Below are 24,156 nucleotides of genomic sequence, written 5' to 3'. Positions count from 1 at the left end.
TGGGAGTAATGTGCACTGTTCAGAATTCTAAGTGACAGAAGCCCACTCCGGGGCACAGAGCTCTGTGCAGGAACGGTGGGTCTTTTCTGTGGGAAGCTAAACTCACCCCAGCAGGTTCCTGATGTCAGGCTGTAGGAGACATTTGGCACTCCAAGGACAGTAAGGGTTCCAGCTTCTGGATGCTTGGATCTGGCAGAAGTCCTGTGCTGAACTTATTTTTATCAGTTAGCAGCCCACTCCGTGGCCGAGAGTTCTGTGCAGGAACGGTGGGTCTTTTCTGTGGAAAGCTAAACTCACCCCTCCAAGTTCCTGATGTCAGTTTGCAGGGGGTGTTTGGCAGTCTAAGGGCAGCTAGGGTTTCAGCTTCATGGCAGCTTGGTTGTGGGAGTAAGTACACTGTTCAGAATTCTAAGTGGCAGAAGCCCACTCCTGGGCACAGAGCTCTGTGCAGGAACAGTGGCTCTCTTCTGTGGAAAGCTATACTCACCGACTAAGTTCCTAATGTCAGGTCGTAGGAGACATTGGGCACTCGCAGGACAGTTAGGGTTCCAGCTTCTGGGAGGTTGGATCTGGCAGATATCCTGTGCTGAATTTATTTTTAGCAGGCAGTCGCCCTCTCTAGGTCAGGGGGGTCTGTGCAGGAGGCGTTGCTCCTTTTCTGTGGGAATCTGGACTCACCGCATCAGGTTCCTAATGTCAGGTCGTCGGAGACATTGGGCACTCCAAGGACAGTTAGGGTTCCAGCTTCTGACAGTTTGGTTCTGGGAGTAATATGCACTGTTCAGAATTCTAAGTGGCAGAAGCCCACTCCGGGGCACAGAGCTCTGTGCAGGAACAGTGGCTCTCTTCTGTGGGAAGCTATACTCACCCCCCGAAGTTCCTAATGTCAGGTTGTAGGAGACATTGGGCACTCCAAGGACAGTTAGGGTTCCAGCTTCTGACAGTTTGGTTCTGAGAGTAATGTGCACTGTTCAGAATTCTAAGTGGCAGAAGCCCACTCCGGGGCACAGAGCTCTGTGCAGGAACTGTGGGTCTTTTCTGTGGGAAACTAAACTCACCCCAGCAGGTTCCTGATGTCAGGCTGTAGGAGACATTTGGCACTCCAAGGACAGTAAGGGTTCCAGCTCCTGGATGCTTGGATCTGGCAGAAGTCCTGTGCTGAACTTATTTTTATCAGTTAGCAGCCCACTCCGTGGCCGAGAGTTCTGTGCAGGAACGGGGGGTCTTTTCTGTGGAAAGCTAAACTCACCCCTCCAAGTTCCTGATGTCAGTTTGCAGGGGGTGTTTGGCAGTCTAAGGGCAGCTAGGGTTTCAGCTTCATGGCAGCTTGGTTGTGGGAGTAAGTACACTGTTCAGAATTCTAAGTGGCAGAAGCCCACTCCGGGGCACAGAGCTCTGTGCAGGAACAGTGGCTCTCTTCTGTGGGAAGCTATACTCACCGACTAAGTTCCTAATGTCAGGTTGTAGGAGACATTGGGCACTCCAAGGACAGTTAGGGTTCCAGCTTCTGACAGCTTGGTTCTGGGAGTAATGTGCACTGTTCAGAATTCTAAGTGGCAGAAGCCTACTCCGTGGCCGAGAGTTCTGTGCAGGAACAGTGGCTCTCTTCTGTGGGAAGCTATACTCACCCCCCGAAGTTCCTAATGTCAGGTTGTAGGAGACATTGGGCACTCCAAGGACAGTTAGGGTTCCAGCTTCTGGGAGCTTGGCTATGGGAGAAGTGCAGCAGTGTTCAGAATTCTAAGTGGCAGAAGCCCACTCCGGGGCCCAGAGCTCTGTGCAGGAACGGTGGGTCTTTTCTGAGGGAAACTAAACTCACCCCAGCAGGTTCCTGATGTCAGGCTGTAGGAGACATTTGGCACTCCAAAGACAGTAAGGGTTCCAGCTTCTGGATGCTTGGATCTAGCGAAAGTCCTGTGCTGAACTTATTTTTATCAGTTAGCAGCCCACTCCGTGGCCAAGAGTTCTGTGCAGGAACGGTGGGTCTTTTCTGTGGAAACCTAAACTCACCCCTCCAAGTTCCTGATGTCAGTTTGCAGGGGATGTTTGGCAGTCTAAGGGCAGCTAGCGTTTCAGCTTCATGGCAGCTTGGTTGTGGGAGTAATGTGCACTGTTCAGAATTCTAAGTGGCAGAAGCCCACTCCGGGGCACAGAGCTCTGTGCAGGAACTGTGGGTCTCTTCCGTGGGAAGCTAAACTCACCCCCCGACGTTCCTAATGTCAGGTCGTAGGAGACATTTGGCAGTCGCAGGACAGTTAGGGTTCCAGCTTCTGGGAGCTTGGATATGGGAGAAGTGCGGTAGTGTTCACAATTCTAAGTGGCAGAAGCCCACTCCCGGGCACAGAGCTCTGTGCAGGAACCGTGGGTCTTTTCTGTGGAAAGCTAAACTCACCCCTCCAAGTTCCTGATGTCAGTTTGCAGGGGGTGTTTGGTAGTCTAAGGGCAGCTAGGGTTTCAGCTTCATGGCAGCTTGGTTGTGGGAGGAAGTACACTGTTCAGAATTCTAAGTGGCAGAAGCCCACTCCGGGGCACAGAGCTCTGTGCAGGAACAGTGGCTCTCTTCTGTGGGAAGCTAAACTCACCCCCCGAAGTTCCTAATGTCAGGTTGTAGGAGACATTGGGCACTCCAAGGACAGTTAGGGTTCCAGCTTCTGACAGCTTGGTTCTGAGAGTAATGTGCACTGTTCAGAATTCTAAGTGGCAGAAGCCCACTCCGGGGCGCAGAGCTCTGTGCAGGAACTGTGGGTCTTTTCTGTGGGAAACTAAACTCACCCCAGCAGGTTCCTGATGTCAGGCTGTAGGAGACATTTGGCACTCCAAGGACAGTAAGGGTTCCAGCTTCTGGATGCTTGGATCTGGCAGAAGTCCTGTTCTGAACTTATTTTTATCAGTTAGCAGCCCACTCCGTGGCCGAGTGGAACGGTGGGTCTTTTCTGTGGAAAGCTAAACTCATCCCTCCAAGTTCCTGATGTCAGTTTGCAGGGGGTGTTTGGCAGTCGAAGGGCAGCTAGGGTTTCAGCTTCATGGCAGCTTGGTTGTGGGAGTAAGTACACTGTTCAGAATTCTAAGTGGCAGAAGCCCAGTCCCGGGCACAGAGCTCTGTGCAGGAACAGTGGCTCTCTTCTGTGGGAAGCTATACTCACCGACTAAGTTCCTAATGTCAGGTTGTCAGAGACATTGGGCACTCGCAGGACAGTTAGGGTTCCAGCTTCTGACAGCTTGGTTCTGGGAGTAATGTGCACTGTTCAGAATTCTAAGTGGCAGAAGCCCACTCCCTGGCACAGAGCTCTGTGCAGGAACTGTGGGTCTTTTCTGTGGGAGACTAAACTCACCCCAGCAGGTTCCTGATGTCAGGCTGTAGGAGACATTTGGCACTCCAAGGACAGTAAGGGTTCCATCTTCTGGATGCTTGGATCTGGCAGAAGTCCTGTGCTGAACTTATTTTTATCAGTTAGCAGCCCACTCCGTGGCCGAGAGTTCTGTGCAGGAACGGTGGGTCTCTTCTGTGGAAAGTTAACTCACCCCTCCAAGTTCCTGATGTCAGTTTGCAGGGGGTGTTTGGCAGTCTAAGGGCAGCTAGGGTTTCAGCTTCATGGCAGCTTGGTTGTGGGAGTAAGTACACTGTTCAGAATTCTAAGTGGCAGAAGCCCACTCCCGGGCACAGAGCGCTGTGCAGGAACAGTGGCTCTCTTCTGTGGGAAGATATACTCACCGACTAAGTTCCTAATGTCAGGTTGTAGGAGACATTGGGCACTGCAAGGACAGTTAGGGTTCCAGCTTCTGGGAGCTTGGATCTGGCAGAAGTCCTGTTCTGAACTTATTTTTATCAGTTAGCAGCCCACTCCGTGGCCGAGAGTTCTGTGCAGGAACGGTGGGTCTTTTCTGTGGAAAGCTAAACTCACCCCTCCAAGTTCCTGATGTCGGTTTGCAGGGGGTGTTTGGCAGTCTAAGGGCAGCTAGGGTTTCAGCTTCATGGCAGCTTGGTTGTGGGAGTAAGTACACTGTTCAGAATTCTAAGTGGCAGAAGCCCACTCCGGGGCACAGAGCTCTGTGCAGGAACGGTGGGTCTTTTCTGTGGGAAGCTAAACTCACCCCAGCAGGTTCCTGATGTCAGGCTGTAGGAGACATTTGGCACTCCAAGGACAGTAAGGGTTCCAGCTTCTGGATGCTTGGATCTGGCAGAAGTCCTGTGCTGAACTTATTTTTATCAGTTAGCAGCCCACTCCGTGGCCGAGAGTTCTGTGCAGGAACGGTGGGTCTTTTCTGTGGAAAGCTAAACTCACCCCTCCAAGTTCCTGATGTCAGTTTGCAGGGGGTGTTTGGCAGTCGAAGGGCAGCTAGGGTTTCAGCTTCATGGCAGCTTGGTTGTGGGAGTAAGTACACTGTTCAGAATTCTAAGTGGCAGAAGCCCACTCCCGGGCACAGAGCTCTGTGCAGGAACAGTGGCTCTCTTCTGTGGAAAGCTATACTCACCGACTAAGTTCCTAATGTCAGGTTGTAGGAGACATTGGGCACTCGCAGGACAGTTAGGGTTCCAGCTTCTGGGAGCTTGGATCTGGCAGATATCCTGTGCTGAATTTATTTTTAGCAGGCAGTCGCCCTCTCTTGGTCAGAGGGCTCTGTGCAGGAGGCGTTGCTCCTTTTCTGTGGGAATCTGGATTCACTGCATCAGGTTCCTAATGTCAGGTTGTAGGAGACATTTGGCACTCCAAGGACAGTTAGGTTTCCAGCTTCTGGGAGCTTGGCTATGGGAGAAGTGCAGCAGTGTTCAGAATTCTAAGTGGCAGAAGCCCACTCCCTGGCACAGAGCTCTGTGCAGGAACTGTGGGTCTTTTCTGTGGGAGACTAAACTCACCCCAGCAGGTTCCTGATGTCAGGCTGTAGGAGACATTTGGCACTCCAAGGACAGTAAGGGTTCCAGCTTCTGGATGCTTGGATCTGGCGAAAGTCCTGTGCTGAACTTATTTTTATCAGTTAGCAGCCCACTCCGTGGCCGAGAGTTCTGTGCAGGAACGGGGGGTCTTTTCTGTGGAAAGCTAAACTCACCCCTCCACGTTCCTGATGTCAGTTTGCAGGGGATGTTTGGCAGTCTAAGGGCAGCTAGGGTTTCAGCTTCATGGCAGCTTAGTTGTGGGAGTAAGTACACTGTTCAGAATTCTAAGTGGCAGAAGCCCAGTCCCGGGCACAGAGCTCTGTGCAGGAACAGTGGCTCTCTTCTGTGGGAAGCTATACTCACCGACTAAGTTCATAATGTCAGGTTGTCAGAGACATTGGGCACTCCAAGGACAGTTAGGGTTCCAGCTTCTGACAGCTTGGTTCTGGGAGTAATGTGCACTGTTCAGAATTCTAAGTGGCAGAAGCCCACTCCCTGGCACAGAGCTCTGTGCAGGAACTGTGGGTCTTTTCTGTGGGAGACTAAACTCACCCCAGCAGGTTCCTGATGTCAGGCTGTAGGAGACATTTGGCACTCCAAGGACAGTAAGGGTTCCATCTTCTGGATGCTTGGATCTGGCAGAAGTCCTGTGCTGAACTTATTTTTATCAGTTAGCAGCCCACTCCGTGGCCGAGAGTTCTGTGCAGGAACGGTGGGTCTCTTCTGTGGAAAGTTAACTCACCCCTCCAAGTTCCTGATGTCAGTTTGCAGGGGGTGTTTGGCAGTCTAAGGGCAGCTAGGGTTTCAGCTTCATGGCAGCTTGGTTGTGGGAGTAAGTACACTGTTCAGAATTCTAAGTGGCAGAAGCCCACTCCCGGGCACAGAGCGCTGTGCAGGAACAGTGGCTCTCTTCTGTGGGAAGATATACTCACCGACTAAGTTCCTAATGTCAGGTTGTAGGAGACATTGGGCACTGCAAGGACAGTTAGGGTTCCAGCTTCTGGGAGCTTGGATCTGGCAGAAGTCCTGTTCTGAACTTATTTTTATCAGTTAGCAGCCCACTCCGTGGCCGAGAGTTCTGTGCAGGAACGGTGGGTCTTTTCTGTGGAAAGCTAAACTCACCCCTCCAAGTTCCTGATGTCGGTTTGCAGGGGGTGTTTGGCAGTCTAAGGGCAGCTAGGGTTTCAGCTTCATGGCAGCTTGGTTGTGGGAGTAAGTACACTGTTCAGAATTCTAAGTGGCAGAAGCCCACTCCGGGGCACAGAGCTCTGTGCAGGAACGGTGGGTCTTTTCTGTGGGAAGCTAAACTCACCCCAGCAGGTTCCTGATGTCAGGCTGTAGGAGACATTTGGCACTCCAAGGACAGTAAGGGTTCCAGCTTCTGGATGCTTGGATCTGGCAGAAGTCCTGTGCTGAACTTATTTTTATCAGTTAGCAGCCCACTCCGTGGCCGAGAGTTCTGTGCAGGAACGGTGGGTCTTTTCTGTGGAAAGCTAAACTCACCCCTCCAAGTTCCTGATGTCAGTTTGCAGGGGGTGTTTGGCAGTCGAAGGGCAGCTAGGGTTTCAGCTTCATGGCAGCTTGGTTGTGGGAGTAAGTACACTGTTCAGAATTCTAAGTGGCAGAAGCCCACTCCCGGGCACAGAGCTCTGTGCAGGAACAGTGGCTCTCTTCTGTGGAAAGCTATACTCACCGACTAAGTTCCTAATGTCAGGTTGTAGGAGACATTGGGCACTCGCAGGACAGTTAGGGTTCCAGCTTCTGGGAGCTTGGATCTGGCAGATATCCTGTGCTGAATTTATTTTTAGCAGGCAGTCGCCCTCTCTTGGTCAGAGGGCTCTGTGCAGGAGGCGTTGCTCCTTTTCTGTGGGAATCTGGATTCACTGCATCAGGTTCCTAATGTCAGGTTGTAGGAGACATTTGGCACTCCAAGGACAGTTAGGTTTCCAGCTTCTGGGAGCTTGGCTATGGGAGAAGTGCAGCAGTGTTCAGAATTCTAAGTGGCAGAAGCCCACTCCCTGGCACAGAGCTCTGTGCAGGAACTGTGGGTCTTTTCTGTGGGAGACTAAACTCACCCCAGCAGGTTCCTGATGTCAGGCTGTAGGAGACATTTGGCACTCCAAGGACAGTAAGGGTTCCAGCTTCTGGATGCTTGGATCTGGCGAAAGTCCTGTGCTGAACTTATTTTTATCAGTTAGCAGCCCACTCCGTGGCCGAGAGTTCTGTGCAGGAACGGGGGGTCTTTTCTGTGGAAAGCTAAACTCACCCCTCCACGTTCCTGATGTCAGTTTGCAGGGGATGTTTGGCAGTCTAAGGGCAGCTAGGGTTTCAGCTTCATGGCAGCTTAGTTGTGGGAGTAAGTACACTGTTCAGAATTCTAAGTGGCAGAAGCCCAGTCCCGGGCACAGAGCTCTGTGCAGGAACAGTGGCTCTCTTCTGTGGGAAGCTATACTCACCGACTAAGTTCATAATGTCAGGTTGTCAGAGACATTGGGCACTCCAAGGACAGTTAGGGTTCCAGCTTCTGACAGCTTGGTTCTGGGAGTAATGTGCACTGTTCAGAATTCTAAGTGGCAGAAGCCCACTCCCTGGCACAGAGCTCTGTGCAGGAACTGTGGGTCTTTTCTGTGGGAGACTAAACTCACCCCAGCAGGTTCCTGATGTCAGGCTGTAGGAGACATTTGGCACTCCAAGGACAGTAAGGGTTCCATCTTCTGGATGCTTGGATCTGGCAGAAGTCCTGTGCTGAACTTATTTTTATCAGTTAGCAGCCCACTCCGTGGCCGAGAGTTCTGTGCAGGAACGGTGGGTCTCTTCTGTGGAAAGTTAACTCACCCCTCCAAGTTCCTGATGTCAGTTTGCAGGGGGTGTTTGGCAGTCTAAGGGCAGCTAGGGTTTCAGCTTCATGGCAGCTTGGTTGTGGGAGTAAGTACACTGTTCAGAATTCTAAGTGGCAGAAGCCCACTCCGGGGCACAGAGCTCTGTGCAGGAACGGTGGGTCTTTTCTGTGGGAAGCTAAACTCACCCCAGCAGGTTCCTGATGTCAGGCTGTAGGAGACATTTGGCACTCCAAGGACAGTAAGGGTTCCAGCTTCTGGATGCTTGGATCTGGCAGAAGTCCTGTGCTGAACTTATTTTTATCAGTTAGCAGCCCACTCCGTGGCCGAGAGTTCTGTGCAGGAACGGTGGGTCTTTTCTGTGGAAAGCTAAACTCACCCCTCCAAGTTCCTGATGTCAGTTTGCAGGGGGTGTTTGGCAGTCTAAGGGCAGCTAGGGTTTCAGCTTCATGGCAGCTTGGTTGTGGGAGTAAGTACACTGTTCAGAATTCTAAGTGGCAGAAGCCCACTCCCGGGCACAGAGCTCTGTGCAGGAACAGTGGCTCTCTTCTGTGGAAAGCTATACTCACCGACTAAGTTCCTAATGTCAGGTTGTAGGAGACATTGGGCACTCGCAGGACAGTTAGGGTTCCAGCTTCTGGGAGCTTGGATCTGGCAGATATCCTGTGCTGAATTTATTTTTAGCAGGCAGTCGCCCTCTCTTGGTCAGAGGGCTCTGTGCAGGAGGCGTTGCTCCTTTTCTGTGGGAATCTGGATTCACTGCATCAGGTTCCTAATGTCAGGTTGAAGGAGACATTTGGCACTCCAAGGACAGTTAGGTTTCCAGCTTCTGGGAGCTTGGCTATGGGAGAAGTGCAGCAGTGTTCAGAATTCTAAGTGGCAGAAGCCCACTCCGAGGCAGAGAGCTCTGTGCAGGAACGGTGGGTCTTTTCTGTGGGAAACTAAACTCACCCCAGCAGGTTCCTGATGTCAGGCTGTAGGAGACATTTGGCACTCCAAGGACAGTAAGGGTTCCAGCTCCTGGATGCTTGGATCTGGCAGAAGTCCTGTGCTGAACTTATTTTTATCAGTTAGCAGCCCACTTCGTGGCCGAGAGTTCTGTGCAGGAACGGTGGGTCTTTTCTGTGGAAAGCTATACTCACCGACTAAGTTCCTAATGTCAGGTTGTAGGAGACATTGGGCACTCGCAGGACAGTTAGGGTTCCAGCTTCTGGGAGGTTGGATCTGGCAGATATCCTGTGCTGAATTTATTTTTAGCAGGCAGTCGCCCTCTCTGGGATAGAGGGCTCTGTGCAGGAAGCGTTGCTCCTTTTCTGTGGGAATCTGGACTCACCGCATCAGGTTCCTAATGTCAGGTTGTAGGAGACATTTGGCACTCCAAGGACAGTTAGGGTCCCAGCTTCATGGCAGCTTGGATATGGGAGAAGTGCAGCAGTGTTCAGAATTTTAAGTGGCAGAAGCCCATTCCGGGGCCCAGAGCCCTGTGCAGGAACGGTGGGTCTTTTCTGTGGGAAACTAAACTCACCCCAGCAGGTTCCTGCTGTCAGGCTGTAGGAGACATTTGGCACTCCAAGGACAGTAAGGGTTCCAGCTTCTGGATGCTTGGATCTGGCGAAAGTCCTGCGCTGAACTTATTTTTATCAGTTAGCAGCCCACTCCGTGGCCGAGAGTTCTGTGCAGGAACGGTGGGTCTTTTCTGTGGAAACCTAAACTCACCCCTCCAAGTTCCTGATGTCAGTTTGCAGGGGATGTTTGGCAGTCTAAGGGCAGCTAGGGTTTCAGCTTCATGGCAGCTTGGTTGTGGGAGTAAGTACACTGTTCAGAATTCTAAGTGGCAGAAGCCCACTCCGTGGCACAGAGCTCTGTGCAGGAACTGTGGGTCTCTTCCGTGGGAAGCTAAACTCACCCCCCGAAGTTCCTAATGTCAGGTCGTAGGAGACATTTGGCAGTCGCAGGACAGTTAGGGTTCCAGCTTCTGGGAGCTTGGATATGGGAGAAGTGCGGCAGTGTTCAGAATTCTAAGTGGCAGAAGCCCACTCCCGGGCACAGAGCTCTGTGCAGGAATCGTGGGTCTTTTCTGTGGAAAGCTAAACTCACCCCTCCAAGTTCCTGATGTCAGTTTGCAGGGGGTGTTTGGTAGTCTAAGGGCAGCTAGGGTTTCAGCTTCATGGCAGCTTGGTTGTGGGAGGAAGTACACTGTTCAGAATTCTAAGTGGCAGAAGCCCACTCCCAGGCACAGAGCTCTGTGCAGGAACAGTGGCTCTCTTCTGTGGGAAGCTAAACTCACCCCCCGAAGTTCCTAATGTCAGGTTGTAGGAGACATTGGGCACTCCAAGGACAGTTAGGGTTCCAGCTTCTGACAGCTTGGTTCTGGGAGTAATGTGCACTGTTCAGAATTCTAAGTGGCAGAAGCCTACTCCGTGGCCGAGAGTTCTGTGCAGGAACTGTGGGTCTCTTCTGTGGGAAGCGAAACTCACCCCCCGAAGTTCCTAATGTCAGGTCGTCGGAGACATTTGGCACTCGCAGGACAGTTAGGGTTCCAGCTTCTGGGAGCTTGGATATGGGAGAAGTGCAGCAGTGTTCAGAATTCTAAGTGGCAGAAGCCCACTCCCGGGCGCAGAGTTCTGTGCAGGAACGGTGGGTCTTTTCTGTGGGAAACTAAACTCACCCCAGCAGGTTCCTGATGTCAGGCTGTAGGAGACATTTGGCACTCCAAGGACAGTAAGGGTTCCAGCTTCTGGATGCTTGGATCTGGCAGAAGTCCTGTGCTGAACTTATTTTTATCAGTTAGCAGCCCACTCCGTGGCCGAGTGGAACGGTGGGTCTTTTCTGTGGAAAGCTAAACTCACCCCTCCAAGTTCCTGATGTCAGTTTGCAGGGGGTGTTTGGCAGTCAAAGGGCAGCTAGGGTTTCAGCTTCATGGCAGCTTGGTTGTGGGAGTAAGTACACTGTTCAGAATTCTAAGTGGCAGAAGCCCACTCCCGGGCACAGAGCTCTGTGCAGGAACAGTGGCTCTCTTCTGTGGGAAGCTATACTCACCGACTAAGTTCCTAATGTCAGGTTGTCAGAGACATTGGGCACTCCAAGGACAGTTAGGGTTCCAGCTTCTGACAGCTTGGTTCTGGGAGTAATGTGCACTGTTCAGAATTCTAAGTGGCAGAAGCCCACTCCCTGGCACAGAGCTCTGTGCAGGAACTGTGGGTCTTTTCTGTGGGAGACTAAACTCACCCCAGCAGGTTCCTGATGTCAGGCTGTAGGAGACATTTGGCACTCCAAGGACAGTAAGGGTTCCATCTTCTGGATGCTTGGATCTGGCAGAAGTCCTGTGCTGAACTTATTTTTATCAGTTAGCAGCCCACTCCGTGGCCGAGAGTTCTGTGCAGGAACGGTGGGTCTCTTCTGTGGAAAGTTAACTCACCCCTCCAAGTTCCTGATGTCAGTTTGCAGGGGGTGTTTGGCAGTCTAAGGGCAGCTAGGGTTTCAGCTTCATGGCAGCTTGGTTGTGGGAGTAAGTACACTGTTCAGAATTCTAAGTGGCAGAAGCCCACTCCCGGGCACAGAGCTCTGTGCAGGAACAGTGGCTCTCTTCTGTGGAAAGCTATACTCACCGACTAAGTTCCTAATGTCAGGTTGTAGGAGACATTGGGCACTCGCAGGACAGTTAGGGTTCCAGCTTCTGGGAGCTTGGATCTGGCAGAAGTCCTGTTCTGAACTTATTTTTATCAGTTAGCAGCCCACTCCGTGGCCGAGAGTTCTGTGCAGGAACGGTGGGTCTTTTCTGTGGAAAGCTAAACTCACCCCTCCAAGTTCCTGATGTCGGTTTGCAGGGGGTGTTTGGCAGTCTAAGGGCAGCTAGGGTTTCAGCTTCATGGCAGCTTGGTTGTGGGAGTAAGTACACTGTTCAGAATTCTAAGTGGCAGAAGCCCACTCCGGGGCACAGAGCTCTGTGCAGGAACGGTGGGTCTTTTCTGTGGGAAGCTAAACTCACCCCAGCAGGTTCCTGATGTCAGGCTGTAGGAGACATTTGGCACTCCAAGGACAGTAAGGGTTCCAGCTTCTGGATGCTTGGATCTGGCAGAAGTCCTGTGCTGAACTTATTTTTATCAGTTAGCAGCCCACTCCGTGGCCGAGAGTTCTGTGCAGGAACGGTGGGTCTTTTCTGTGGAAAGCTAAACTCACCCCTCCAAGTTCCTGATGTCAGTTTGCAGGGGGTGTTTGGCAGTCTAAGGGCAGCTAGGGTTTCAGCTTCATGGCAGCTTGGTTGTGGGAGTAAGTACACTGTTCAGAATTCTAAGTGGCAGAAGCCCACTCCCGGGCACAGAGCTCTGTGCAGGAACAGTGGCTCTCTTCTGTGGAAAGCTATACTCACCGACTAAGTTCCTAATGTCAGGTTGTAGGAGACATTGGGCACTCGCAGCACAGTTAGGGTTCCAGCTTCTGGGAGCTTGGATCTGGCAGATATCCTGTGCTGAATTTATTTTTAGCAGGCAGTCGCCCTCTCTTGGTCAGAGGGCTCTGTGCAGGAGGCGTTGCTCCTTTTCTGTGGGAATCTGGATTCACTGCATCAGGTTCCTAATGTCAGGTTGTAGGAGACATTTGGCACTCCAAGGACAGTTAGGTTTCCAGCTTCTGGGAGCTTGGCTATGGGAGAAGTGCAGCAGTGTTCAGAATTCTAAGTGGCAGAAGCCCACTCCCTGGCACAGAGCTCTGTGCAGGAACTGTGGGTCTTTTCTGTGGGAGACTAAACTCACCCCAGCAGGTTCCTGATGTCAGGCTGTAGGAGACATTTGGCACTCCAAGGACAGTAAGGGTTCCAGCTTCTGGATGCTTGGATCTGGCGAAAGTCCTGTGCTGAACTTATTTTTATCAGTTAGCAGCCCACTCCGTGGCCGAGAGTTCTGTGCAGGAACGGGGGGTCTTTTCTGTGGAAAGCTAAACTCACCCCTCCAAGTTCCTGATGTCAGTTTGCAGGGGATGTTTGGCAGTCTAAGGGCAGCTAGGGTTTCAGCTTCATGGCAGCTTAGTTGTGGGAGTAAGTACACTGTTCAGAATTCTAAGTGGCAGAAGCCCAGTCCCGGGCACAGAGCTCTGTGCAGGAACAGTGGCTCTCTTCTGTGGGAAGCTATACTCACCGACTAAGTTCATAATGTCAGGTTGTCAGAGACATTGGGCACTCCAAGGACAGTTAGGGTTCCAGCTTCTGACAGCTTGGTTCTGGGAGTAATGTGCACTGTTCAGAATTCTAAGTGGCAGAAGCCCACTCCCTGGCACAGAGCTCTGTGCAGGAACTGTGGGTCTTTTCTGTGGGAGACTAAACTCACCCCAGCAGGTTCCTGATGTCAGGCTGTAGGAGACATTTGGCACTCCAAGGACAGTAAGGGTTCCATCTTCTGGATGCTTGGATCTGGCAGAAGTCCTGTGCTGAACTTATTTTTATCAGTTAGCAGCCCACTCCGTGGCCGAGAGTTCTGTGCAGGAACGGTGGGTCTCTTCTGTGGAAAGTTAACTCACCCCTCCAAGTTCCTGATGTCAGTTTGCAGGGGGTGTTTGGCAGTCTAAGGGCAGCTAGGGTTTCAGCTTCATGGCAGCTTGGTTGTGGGAGTAAGTACACTGTTCAGAATTCTAAGTGGCAGAAGCCCACTCCGGGGCACAGAGCTCTGTGCAGGAACGGTGGGTCTTTTCTGTGGGAAGCTAAACTCACCCCAGCAGGTTCCTGATGTCAGGCTGTAGGAGACATTTGGCACTCCAAGGACAGTAAGGGTTCCAGCTTCTGGATGCTTGGATCTGGCAGAAGTCCTGTGCTGAACTTATTTTTATCAGTTAGCAGCCCACTCCGTGGCCGAGAGTTCTGTGCAGGAACGGTGGGTCTTTTCTGTGGAAAGCTAAACTCACCCCTCCAAGTTCCTGATGTCAGTTTGCAGGGGGTGTTTGGCAGTCTAAGGGCAGCTAGGGTTTCAGCTTCATGGCAGCTTGGTTGTGGGAGTAAGTACACTGTTCAGAATTCTAAGTGGCAGAAGCCCACTCCCGGGCACAGAGCTCTGTGCAGGAACAGTGGCTCTCTTCTGTGGAAAGCTATACTCACCGACTAAGTTCCTAATGTCAGGTTGTAGGAGACATTGGGCACTCGCAGGACAGTTAGGGTTCCAGCTTCTGGGAGCTTGGATCTGGCAGATATCCTGTGCTGAATTTATTTTTAGCAGGCAGTCGCCCTCTCTTGGTCAGAGGGCTCTGTGCAGGAGGCGTTGCTCCTTTTCTGTGGGAATCTGGATTCACTGCATCAGGTTCCTAATGTCAGGTTGAAGGAGACATTTGGCACTCCAAGGACAGTTAGGTTTCCAGCTTCTGGGAGCTTGGCTATGGGAGAAGTGCAGCAGTGTTCAGAATTCTAAGTGGCAGAAGCCCACTCCGAGGCAGAGAGCTCTGTGCAGGAACGGTGGGTCTTTTCTGTGGGAAACTAAACTCACCCCAGCAGGTTCCTGATGTCAGGCTGTAGGAGACATTTGGCACTCCAAGGACAGTAAGGGTTCCAGCTCCTGGATGCTTGGATCTGGCAGAAGTCCTGTGCTGAACTTATTTTTATCAGTTAGCAGCCCACTTCGTGGCCGAGAGTTCTGTGCAGGAACGGTGGGTCTTTTCTGTGGAAAGCTATACTCACCGACTAAGTTCCTAATGTCAGGTTGTAGGAGACATTGGGCACTCGCAGGACAGTTAGGGTTCCAGCTTCTGGGAGGTTGGATCTGGCAGATATCCTGTGCTGAATTTATTTTTAGCAGGCAGTCGCCCTCTCTGGGTCAGAGGGCTCTGTGCAGGAAGCGTTGCTCCTTTTCTGTGGGAATCTGGACTCACCGCATCAGGTTCCTAATGTCAGGTTGTAGGAGACATTTGGCACTCCAAGGACAGTTAGGGTCCCAGCTTCATGGCAGCTTGGATATGGGAGAAGTGCAGCAGTGTTCAGAATTTTAAGTGGCAGAAGCCCATTCCGGGGCCCAGAGCCCTGTGCAGGAACGGTGGGTCTTTTCTGTGGGAAACTAAACTCACCCCTGCAGGTTCCTGCTGTCAGGCTGTAGGAGACATTTGGCACTCCAAGGACAGTAAGGGTTCCAGCTTCTGGATGCTTGGATCTGGCGAAAGTCCTGCGCTGAACTTATTTTTATCAGTTAGCAGCCCACTCCGTGGCCGAGAGTTCTGTGCAGGAACGGTGGGTCTTTTCTGTGGAAACCTAAACTCACCCCTCCAAGTTCCTGATGTCAGTTTGCAGGGGATGTTTGGCAGTCTAAGGGCAGCTAGGGTTTCAGCTTCATGGCAGCTTGGTTGTGGGAGTAAGTACACTGTTCAGAATTCTAAGTGGCAGAAGCCCACTCCGTGGCACAGAGCTCTGTGCAGGAACTGTGGGTCTCTTCCGTGGGAAGCTAAACTCACCCCCCGAAGTTCCTAATGTCAGGTCGTAGGAGACATTTGGCAGTCGCAGGACAGTTAGGGTTCCAGCTTCTGGGAGCTTGGATATGGGAGAAGTGCGGCAGTGTTCAGAATTCTAAGTGGCAGAAGCCCACTCCCGGGCACAGAGCTCTGTGCAGGAATCGTGGGTCTTTTCTGTGGAAAGCTAAACTCACCCCTCCAAGTTCCTGATGTCAGTTTGCAGGGGGTGTTTGGTAGTCTAAGGGCAGCTAGGGTTTCAGCTTCATGGCCGCTTGGTTGTGGGAGGAAGTACACTGTTCAGAATTCTAAGTGGCAGAAGCCCACTCCCAGGCACAGAGATCTGTGCAGGAACAGTGGCTCTCTTCTGTGGGAAGCTAAACTCACCCCCCGAAGTTCCTAATGTCAGGTTGTAGGAGACATTGGGCACTCCAAGGACAGTTAGGGTTCCAGCTTCTGACAGCTTGGTTCTGGGAGTAATGTGCACTGTTCAGAATTCTAAGTGGCAGAAGCCTACTCCGTGGCCGAGAGTTCTGTGCAGGAACTGTGGGTCTCTTCTGTGGGAAGCGAAACTCACCCCCCGAAGTTCCTAATGTCAGGTCGTCGGAGACATTTGGCACTCGCAGGACAGTTAGGGTTCCAGCTTCTGGGAGCTTGGATATGGGAGAAGTGCAGCAGTGTTCAGAATTCTAAGTGGCAGAAGCCCACTCCCGGGCGCAGAGTTCTGTGCAGGAACGGTGGGTCTTTTCTGTGGGAAACTAAACTCACCCCAGCAGGTTCCTGATGTCAGGCTGTAGGAGACATTTGGCACTCCAAGGACAGTAAGGGTTCCAGCTTCTGGATGCTTGGATCTGGCAGAAGTCCTGTGCTGAACTTATTTTTATCAGTTAGCAGCCCACTCCGTGGCCGAGTGGAACGGTGGGTCTTTTCTGTGGAAAGCTAAACTCACCCCTCCAAGTTCCTGATGTCAGTTTGCAGGGGGTGTTTGGCAGTCGAAGGGCAGCTAGGGTTTCAGCTTCATGGCAGCTTGGTTGTGGGAGTAAGTACACTGTTCAGAATTCTAAGTGGCAGAAGCCCACTCCCGGGCACAGAGCTCTGTGCAGGAACAGTGGCTCTCTTCTGTGGGAAGCTATACTCACCGACTAAGTTCCTAATGTCAGGTTGTCAGAGACATTGGGCACTCCAAGGACAGTTAGGGTTCCAGCTTCTGACAGCTTGGTTCTGGGAGTAATGTGCACTGTTCAGAATTCTAAGTGGCAGAAGCCCACTCCCTGGCACAGAGCTCTGTGCAGGAACTGTGGGTCTTTTCTGTGGGAGACTAAACTCACCCCAGCAGGTTCCTGATGTCAGGCTGTAGGAGACATTTGGCACTCCAAGGACAGTAAGGGTTCCATCTTCTGGATGCTTGGATCTGGCAGAAGTCCTGTGCTGAACTTATTTTTATCAGTTAGCAGCCCACTCCGTGGCCGAGAGTTCTGTGCAGGAACGGTGGGTCTCTTCTGTGGAAAGTTAACTCACCCCTCCAAGTTCCTGATGTCAGTTTGCAGGGGGTGTTTGGCAGTCTAAGGGCAGCTAGGGTTTCAGCTTCATGGCAGCTTGGTTGTGGGAGTAAGTACACTGTTCAGAATTCTAAGTGGCAGAAGCCCACTCCCGGGCACAGAGCTCTGTGCAGGAACAGTGGCTCTCTTCTGTGGAAAGCTATACTCACCGACTAAGTTCCTAATGTCAGGTTGTAGGAGACATTGGGCACTCGCAGGACAGTTAGGGTTCCAGCTTCTGGGAGCTTGGATCTGGCAGAAGTCCTGTTCTGAACTTATTTTTATCAGTTAGCAGCCCACTCCGTGGCCGAGAGTTCTGTGCAGGAACGGTGGGTCTTTTCTGTGGAAAGCTAAACTCACCCCTCCAAGTTCCTGATGTCAGTTTGCAGGGGGTGTTTGGCAGTCTAAGGGCAGCTAGGGTTTCAGCTTCATGGCAGCTTGGTTGTGGGAGTAAGTACACTGTTCAGAATTCTAAGTGGCAGAAGCCCACTTCCGGGCACAGAGCTCTGTGCAGGAACAGTGGCTCTCTTCTGTGGAAAGCTATACTCACCGACTAAGTTCCTAATGTCAGGTTGTAGGAGACATTGGGCACTCGCAGGACAGTTAGGGTTCCAGCTTCTGGGAGCTTGGATCTGGCAGATATCCTGTGCTGAATTTATTTTTAGCAGGCAGTCGCCCTCTCTTGGTCAGAGGGCTCTGTGCAGGAGGCGTTGCTCCTTTTCTGTGGGAATCTGGATTCACTGCATCAGGTTCCTAATGTCAGGTTGTAGGAGACATTGGGCACTCCAAGGACAGTTAGGTTTCCAGCTTCTGGGAGCTTGGCTATGGGAGAAGTGCAGCAGTGTTCAGAATTCTAAGTGGCAGAAGCCCACTCCCTGGCACAGAGCTCTGTGCAGGAACTGTGGGTCTTTTCTGTGGGAGACTAAACTCACCCCAGCAGGTTCCTGATGTCAGGCTGTAGGAGACATTTGGCACTCCAAGGACAGTAAGGGTTCCAGCTTCTGGATGCTTGGATCTGGCGAAAGTCCTGTGCTGAACTTATTTTTATCAGTTAGCAGCCCACTCCGTGGCCGAGAGTTCTGTGCAGGAACGGGGGGTCTTTTCTGTGGAAAGCTAAACTCACCCCTCCAAGTTCCTGATGTCAGTTTGCAGGGGGTGTTTGGCAGTCTAAGGGCAGCTAGGGTTTCAGCTTCATGGCAGCTTGGTTGTGGGAGTAAGTACACTGTTCAGAATTCTAAGTGGCAGAAGCCCAGTCCCGGGCACAGAGCTCTGTGCAGGAACAGTGGCTCTCTTCTGTGGAAAGCTATACTCACCGACTAAGTTCCTAATGTCAGGTCGTAGGAGACATTTGGCAGTCGCAGGACAGTTAGGGTTCCAGCTTCTGGGAGCTTGGATATGGGAGAAGTGCGGCAGTGTTCAGAATTCTAAGTGGCAGAAGCCCACTCCCGGGCACAGAGCTCTGTGCAGGAACCGTGGGTCTTTTCTGTGGAAAGCTAAACTCACCCCTCTAAGTTCCTGATGTCAGTTTGCAGGGGGTGTTTGGTAGTCTAAGGGCAGCTAGGGTTTCAGCTTCATTGCCGCTTGGTTGTGGGAGGAAGTACACTGTTCAGAATTCTAAGTGGCAGAAGCCCACTCCCAGGCACAGAGCTCTGTGCAGGAACAGTGGCTCTCTTCTGTGGGAAGCTAAACTCACCCCCCGAAGTTCCTAATGTCAGGTTGTAGGAGACATTGGGCACTCCAAGGACAGTTAGGGTTCCAGCTTCTGACAGCTTGGTTCTGGGAGTAATGTGCACTGTTCAGAATTCTAAGTGGCAGAAGCCTACTCCGTGGCCGAGAGTTCTGTGCAGGAACTGTGGGTCTCTTCTGTGGGAAGCGAAACTCACCCCCCGAAGTTCCTAATGTCAGGTCGTCGGAGACATTTGGCACTCGCAGGACAGTTAGGGTTCCAGCTTCTGGGAGCTTGGATATGGGAGAAGTGCAGCAGTGTTCAGAATTCTAAGTGGCAGAAGCCCACTCCCGGGCGCAGAGCTCTGTGCAGGAACGGTGGGTCTTTTCTGAGGGAAACTAAACTCACCCCAGCAGGTTCCTGATGTCAGGCTGTAGGAGACATTTGGCACTCCAAGGACAGTAAGGGTTCCAGCTTCTGGATGCTTGGATCTGGCAGAAGTCCTGTGCTGAACTTATTTTTATCAGTTAGCAGCCCACTCCGTGGCCGAGAGTTCTGTGCAGGAACGGTGGGTCTCTTCTGTGGAAAGTTAACTCACCCCTCCAAGTTCCTGATGTCAGTTTGCAGGGGGTGTTTGGCAGTCTAAGGGCAGCTAGGGTTTCAGCTTCATGGCAGCTTGGTTGTGGGAGTAAGTACACTGTTCAGAATTCTAAGTGGCAGAAGCCCACTCCGGGGCACAGAGCTCTGTGCAGGAACGGTGGGTCTTTTCTGTGGGAAGCTAAACTCACCCCAGCAGGTTCCTGATGTCAGGCTGTAGGAGACATTTGGCACTCCAAGGACAGTAAGGGTTCCAGCTTCTGGATGCTTGGATCTGGCAGAAGTCCTGTGCTGAACTTATTTTTATCAGTTAGCAGCCCACTCCGTGGCCGAGAGTTCTGTGCAGGAACGGTGGGTCTTTTCTGTGGAAAGCTAAACTCACCCCTCCAAGTTCCTGATGTCAGTTTGCAGGGGGTGTTTGGCAGTCTAAGGGCAGCTAGGGTTTCAGCTTCATGGCAGCTTGGTTGTGGGAGTAAGTACACTGTTCAGAATTCTAAGTGGCAGAAGCCCACTCCCGGGCACAGAGCTCTGTGCAGGAACAGTGGCTCTCTTCTGTGGAAAGCTATACTCACCGACTAAGTTCCTAATGTCAGGTTGTAGGAGACATTGGGCACTCGCAGGACAGTTAGGGTTCCAGCTTCTGGGAGCTTGGATCTGGCAGATATCCTGTGCTGAATTTATTTTTAGCAGGCAGTCGCCCTCTCTTGGTCAGAGGGCTCTGTGCAGGAGGCGTTGCTCCTTTTCTGTGGGAATCTGGATTCACTGCATCAGGTTCCTAATGTCAGGTTGAAGGAGACATTTGGCACTCCAAGGACAGTTAGGTTTCCAGCTTCTGGGAGCTTGGCTATGGGAGAAGTGCAGCAGTGTTCAGAATTCTAAGTGGCAGAAGCCCACTCCGAGGCAGAGAGCTCTGTGCAGGAACGGTGGGTCTTTTCTGTGGGAAACTAAACTCACCCCAGCAGGTTCCTGATGTCAGGCTGTAGGAGACATTTGGCACTCCAAGGACAGTAAGGGTTCCAGCTTCTGGATGCTTGGATCTGGCGAAAGTCCTGTGCTGAACTTATTTTTATCAGTTAGCAGCCCACTCCGTGGCCGAGAGTTCTGTGCAGGAACGGGGGGTCTTTTCTGTGGAAAGCTAAACTCACCCCTCCAAGTTCCTGATGTCAGTTTGCAGGGGGTGTTTGGCAGTCTAAGGGCAGCTAGGGTTTCAGCTTCATGGCAGCTTGGTTGTGGGAGTAAGTACACTGTTCAGAATTCTAAGTGGCAGAAGCCCAGTCCCGGGCACAGAGCTCTGTGCAGGAACAGTGGCTCTCTTCTGTGGAAAGCTATACTCACCGACTAAGTTCCTAATGTCAGGTCGTAGGAGACATTTGGCAGTCGCAGGACAGTTAGGGTTCCAGCTTCTGGGAGCTTGGATATGGGAGAAGTGCGGCAGTGTTCAGAATTCTAAGTGGCAGAAGCCCACTCCCGGGCACAGAGCTCTGTGCAGGAACCGTGGGTCTTTTCTGTGGAAAGCTAAACTCACCCCTCTAAGTTCCTGATGTCAGTTTGCAGGGGGTGTTTGGTAGTCTAAGGGCAGCTAGGGTTTCAGCTTCATTGCCGCTTGGTTGTGGGAGGAAGTACACTGTTCAGAATTCTAAGTGGCAGAAGCCCACTCCCAGGCACAGAGCTCTGTGCAGGAACAGTGGCTCTCTTCTGTGGGAAGCTAAACTCACCCCCCGAAGTTCCTAATGTCAGGTTGTAGGAGACATTGGGCACTCCAAGGACAGTTAGGGTTCCAGCTTCTGACAGCTTGGTTCTGGGAGTAATGTGCACTGTTCAGAATTCTAAGTGGCAGAAGCCTACTCCGTGGCCGAGAGTTCTGTGCAGGAACTGTGGGTCTCTTCTGTGGGAAGCGAAACTCACCCCCCGAAGTTCCTAATGTCAGGTCGTCGGAGACATTTGGCACTCGCAGGACAGTTAGGGTTCCAGCTTCTGGGAGCTTGGATATGGGAGAAGTGCAGCAGTGTTCAGAATTCTAAGTGGCAGAAGCCCACTCCCGGGCGCAGAGCTCTGTGCAGGAACGGTGGGTCTTTTCTGAGGGAAACTAAACTCACCCCAGCAGGTTCCTGATGTCAGGCTGTAGGAGACATTTGGCACTCCAAGGACAGTAAGGGTTCCAGCTTCTGGATGCTTGGATCTGGCAGAAGTCCTGTGCTGAACTTATTTTTATCAGTTAGCAGCCCACTCCGTGGCCGAGAGTTCTGTGCAGGAACGGTGGGTCTCTTCTGTGGAAAGTTAACTCACCCCTCCAAGTTCCTGATGTCAGTTTGCAGGGGGTGTTTGGCAGTCTAAGGGCAGCTAGGGTTTCAGCTTCATGGCAGCTTGGTTGTGGGAGTAAGTACACTGTTCAGAATTCTAAGTGGCAGAAGCCCACTCCGGGGCACAGAGCTCTGTGCAGGAACGGTGGGTCTTTTCTGTGGGAAGCTAAACTCACCCCAGCAGGTTCCTGATGTCAGGCTGTAGGAGACATTTGGCACTCCAAGGACAGTAAGGGTTCCAGCTTCTGGATGCTTGGATCTGGCAGAAGTCCTGTGCTGAACTTATTTTTATCAGTTAGCAGCCCACTCCGTGGCCGAGAGTTCTGTGCAGGAACGGTGGGTCTTTTCTGTGGAAAGCTAAACTCACCCCTCCAAGTTCCTGATGTCAGTTTGCAGGGGGTGTTTGGCAGTCTAAGGGCAGCTAGGGTTTCAGCTTCATGGCAGCTTGGTTGTGGGAGTAAGTACACTGTTCAGAATTCTAAGTGGCAGAAGCCCACTCCCGGGCACAGAGCTCTGTGCAGGAACAGTGGCTCTCTTCTGTGGAAAGCTATACTCACCGACTAAGTTCCTAATGTCAGGTTGTAGGAGACATTGGGCACTCGCAGGACAGTTAGGGTTCCAGCTTCTGGGAGCTTGGATCTGGCAGATATCCTGTGCTGAATTTATTTTTAGCAGGCAGTCGCCCTCTCTTGGTCAGAGGGCTCTGTGCAGGAGGCGTTGCTCCTTTTCTGTGGGAATCTGGATTCACTGCATCAGGTTCCTAATGTCAGGTTGAAGGAGACATTTGGCACTCCAAGGACAGTTAGGTTTCCAGCTTCTGGGAGCTTGGCTATGGGAGAAGTGCAGCAGTGTTCAGAATTCTAAGTGGCAGAAGCCCACTCCGAGGCAGAGAGCTCTGTGCAGGAACGGTGGGTCTTTTCTGTGGGAAACTAAACTCACCCCAGCAGGTTCCTGATGTCAGGCTGTAGGAGACATTTGGCACTCCAAGGACAGTAAGGGTTCCAGCTCCTGGATGCTTGGATCTGGCAGAAGTCCTGTGCTGAACTTATTTTTATCAGTTAGCAGCCCACTTCGTGGCCGAGAGTTCTGTGCAGGAACGGTGGGTCTTTTCTGTGGAAAGCTATACTCACCGACTAAGTTCCTAATGTCAGGTTGTAGGAGACATTGGGCACTCGCAGGACAGTTAGGGTTCCAGCTTCTGGGAGGTTGGATCTGGCAGATATCCTGTGCTGAATTTATTTTTAGCAGGCAGTCGCCCTCTCTGGGTCAGAGGGCTCTGTGCAGGAAGCGTTGCTCCTTTTCTGTGGGAATCTGGACTCACCGCATCAGGTTCCTAATGTCAGGTTGTAGGAGACATTTGGCACTCCAAGGACAGTTAGGGTCCCAGCTTCATGGCAGCTTGGATATGGGAGAAGTGCAGCAGTGTTCAGAATTTTAAGTGGCAGAAGCCCATTCCGGGGCCCAGAGCCCTGTGCAGGAACGGTGGGTCTTTTCTGTGGGAAACTAAACTCACCCCTGCAGGTTCCTGCTGTCAGGCTGTAGGAGACATTTGGCACTCCAAGGACAGTAAGGGTTCCAGCTTCTGGATGCTTGGATCTGGCGAAAGTCCTGCGCTGAACTTATTTTTATCAGTTAGCAGCCCACTCCGTGGCCGAGAGTTCTGTGCAGGAACGGTGGGTCTTTTCTGTGGAAACCTAAACTCACCCCTCCAAGTTCCTGATGTCAGTTTGCAGGGGATGTTTGGCAGTCTAAGGGCAGCTAGGGTTTCAGCTTCATGGCAGCTTGGTTGTGGGAGTAAGTACACTGTTCAGAATTCTAAGTGGCAGAAGCCCACTCCGTGGCACAGAGCTCTGTGCAGGAACTGTGGGTCTCTTCCGTGGGAAGCTAAACTCACCCCCCGAAGTTCCTAATGTCAGGTCGTAGGAGACATTTGGCAGTCGCAGGACAGTTAGGGTTCCAGCTTCTGGGAGCTTGGATATGGGAGAAGTGCGGCAGTGTTCAGAATTCTAAGTGGCAGAAGCCCACTCCCGGGCACAGAGCTCTGTGCAGGAATCGTGGGTCTTTTCTGTGGAAAGCTAAACTCACCCCTCCAAGTTCCTGATGTCAGTTTGCAGGGGGTGTTTGGTAGTCTAAGGGCAGCTAGGGTTTCAGCTTCATGGCCGCTTGGTTGTGGGAGGAAGTACACTGTTCAGAATTCTAAGTGGCAGAAGCCCACTCCCAGGCACAGAGATCTGTGCAGGAACAGTGGCTCTCTTCTGTGGGAAGCTAAACTCACCCCCCGAAGTTCCTAATGTCAGGTTGTAGGAGACATTGGGCACTCCAAGGACAGTTAGGGTTCCAGCTTCTGACAGCTTGGTTCTGGGAGTAATGTGCACTGTTCAGAATTCTAAGTGGCAGAAGCCTACTCCGTGGCCGAGAGTTCTGTGCAGGAACTGTGGGTCTCTTCTGTGGGAAGCGAAACTCACCCCCCGAAGTTCCTAATGTCAGGTCGTCGGAGACATTTGGCACTCGCAGGACAGTTAGGGTTCCAGCTTCTGGGAGCTTGGATATGGGAGAAGTGCAGCAGTGTTCAGAATTCTAAGTGGCAGAAGCCCACTCCCGGGCGCAGAGTTCTGTGCAGGAACGGTGGGTCTTTTCTGTGGGAAACTAAACTCACCCCAGCAGGTTCCTGATGTCAGGCTGTAGGAGACATTTGGCACTCCAAGGACAGTAAGGGTTCCAGCTTCTGGATGCTTGGATCTGGCAGAAGTCCTGTGCTGAACTTATTTTTATCAGTTAGCAGCCCACTCCGTGGCCGAGTGGAACGGTGGGTCTTTTCTGTGGAAAGCTAAACTCACCCCTCCAAGTTCCTGATGTCAGTTTGCAGGGGGTGTTTGGCAGTCGAAGGGCAGCTAGGGTTTCAGCTTCATGGCAGCTTGGTTGTGGGAGTAAG

This window comes from Chamaea fasciata, unplaced genomic scaffold, assembly GCF_029207755.1.
Source record: "Chamaea fasciata isolate MVZ Bird 193981 ecotype frontalis unplaced genomic scaffold, bChaFas1.0.hap1 SCAF_261, whole genome shotgun sequence".
Lineage (NCBI taxonomy): Eukaryota > Metazoa > Chordata > Aves > Passeriformes > Sylviidae > Chamaea > Chamaea fasciata.
The sequence above is the reverse complement of the archived record's forward strand: the minus strand, read 5'-3'. Positions refer to the sequence as shown.